The sequence below is a fragment of the Anneissia japonica genome, unplaced genomic scaffold, assembly GCF_011630105.1.
Source record: "Anneissia japonica isolate Jap-2015-1 unplaced genomic scaffold, ASM1163010v1 scaffold4093_len14015_cov114, whole genome shotgun sequence".
In the NCBI taxonomy this organism is placed as follows: Eukaryota; Metazoa; Echinodermata; class Crinoidea; order Comatulida; family Comatulidae; genus Anneissia; species Anneissia japonica.
The window spans coordinates 1-2,640 of NW_022733102.1; the positions used below are offsets into that span (position 1 = coordinate 1).

Genomic DNA, 2,640 nt, shown 5'->3' on the forward strand with positions numbered 1-2,640 from the left:
GTCACTTGTTGTTTGAATATAGCATTTTACTGATGGCCACTAATGCAAGGAATTTACTATATCCCGATATACTTTTAGGGTACTCTTTTTTTTTTTACAGGACATCTGTGCAATTACAGAAACTCTTCATCAACTATGTTGCATAAAAACCATGGCCCTGGCATTTGTGTTATTGTCGCGAATTGCTATCTCTATCACTCGGATGGATGTATTGTCAGGACACCACTTCAAAATTAATAACACCGATGCAATGCGACTTGAGTTGATAGGAGTTCTTTATTTTAGACAGTAAAGTCAATCTTGTGAAGCTCTTTGAATACAGTAATACTCAGCTTAACATAACAAATATAAAGAAACAACAAAGACCCCTGTGGATGAAAGGAAAGTAACTTAACATTCTATCTTTCATCGCACCTCATTAAAATCATCAAAGTAATGTGGTCTCCTTAAATTACGAATCAATAATTCAATATTAAATAATTTAAAACATAACATATCATCGATAATACACAATACATAGTCAAACTCATAACTTCTATCATGAGTACGTCATATAAAATATCATAAAGTAATCTGTTAATAATCCATTAGAATAGTAATAAAGTAAGTCTTCCTTAATATGACCAAATTGTCTGAATCCATCTAATCAGTATGTATGGGAAGTAATCTTCAGTTTTCAAAGAAAATGATAGACATAAGTAAATATTGAATATATGTACAATTAATCTCTATCCAAAATGTTAAATATTAAATAAAGTAATATTCAAGTGGAGTAGTTATGAAAGTATAATAAATATACTATCAAAATAAATTCAACAATCGGCCATTACCCTTGACTTACCCAGTCTCAGGTCTAACTCGATAGCCTCATACACTAACTCTTTCATAAACTTGTAAATAAGTTTCCTCAAATTGCTAAAAACAAATCAAACAATTGTCCCAGCTTATTTCTAATATTTAATTAATTTATCATCATGAATAAACATAGTATAAAGTAAAGTTCTAGTCAACGTATACCTATTAGTATTAGCATACAATAATATGCAAAGCCATGGGCGCTGCCATATTGGATCTTTGTTTACCATAAGACGCCACCTATGTTAGTTCTAGCACCACCAACATAGTCTACCAATGCTGAAGGCATGGTCAAGTATAAAATTAACAGGTTAATAATAACTAAAGTGTACTTTATATAATACTACAAATCTATACTGACATAGTAATTGATAATACTGTAGTACTCAAATACCACTAGATCACATAATTAAAACAGTCTGCATAAGTGCTTCGGTCATTCTTTAAGAGAATTACTTCATAATGTTTAAATATTTAACTAAATAGTAATTAATGGGTAAAACAAGTATCATAATTACAAACCTACATAATCAGTTACAATCACTATGCATGCAACTGTAGAATACAAATAATATTTAACATAATCAAATCATAGTAGAACAAATGTTAAACATACCCAAACTCAGCATAAAACAAGGTCTTTATGCAAGACAGGGACGTAGCCAGGATTTTGAAAGGGGGGAAGCCGTTATGCGAATTACGCATGACCCCCGGCGGGGTCAAGGGGGGGGCGAATCCCCCTGTGAAGTAGCGCACTCTGAACGTTCTTAGGACTGTTTGAGAGGATAAAGTGAAAATTGCAATAGATGCATTATAAGCGAAATAATAATTATACACTAGTATAATAAATCAACAGTGGTAGATCCAGGAATTCGAAAGAGAGGTGAACCAGGGAGGGACTTTCACAGACCGAGGAACCACCCACCTCAGCCCCACCATGGTTGGGGCTGAGGTAAGAAAATTTATTATTAGGGCATCTCTAGATGGCCGGAAATTACACTCTCGCACTTCAATTTGAATATATTTTTCCTTTTTTTTCCTTAAAAAATGAAGAGGGGTGCCTTGAATCCACCTCTGCTCAAAACAGTCTTTATCCAGAATAGTCATAATCACGAAAAATGGACATGAAAAACCAGATCACATCCTAAAAACAAACAGCAGTCACTAAGACATACATCAGGACCCAGCTCGATGGAGTTTAATGTCATACCCATGGGAAGGGCACAGATCTGTTTTGAAAGGTGGAGGGGGAGGGCATTTTGTAAGTCGACACCCACCCCAGCCCCACAATGGTTGGAGCTGATGTGAGAAAATTTGAGGAAATAGTACCTCTAGATGGCCAGAAATGACACTTTTAGTAAAATTCATCATCATCACATCACCATTAGTCAAAATGAAGCGCCAAAAGTAATTCTCATGATCTTTTATCAGGGGTTTTTGTCAACCATAGAGATCTTATTAATGTGTGTGTATACACCATAGAAAACAAAGCTTAAAAACATTGTCTTTGAGTATGTACTTTATATAGGCCTACTTCAAAAACGTGATTTCACAACCACCTCAGCCCCATGGCTGGGGCTGAGGTGAGAAAATTTGAGGAAATAGTACCTCTCGAGATGGCCGGAAATAACACTTTTATATAATAAAATTCATCATCATCACATTACCATTATAGTCAAAATGAAACGCCAACAAATTTCTCATGATCTTTTATCAGGAATCTACTTAATATCCAGGACAACTTAGGCCTAATTATAGCTTACTAAGCTTTAACTATATATACTG

General features: G+C 34.5%; 1 long non-coding RNA gene across 1 annotated transcript; it reads right to left on the reverse strand.

The window, feature by feature from the left end:
* Positions 1-162: 162 nt before the first annotated feature.
* On the reverse strand, positions 163-1,508 carry LOC117115953. Its single transcript, XR_004446660.1, has 3 exons — positions 1,472-1,508; positions 842-915; positions 163-368 (listed from the first exon to the last, which is right to left on the reverse strand). It is a non-coding gene; the product is annotated as an uncharacterized LOC117115953 (long non-coding RNA).
* Between the last annotated feature and the right edge of the window lie 1,132 nt (positions 1,509-2,640).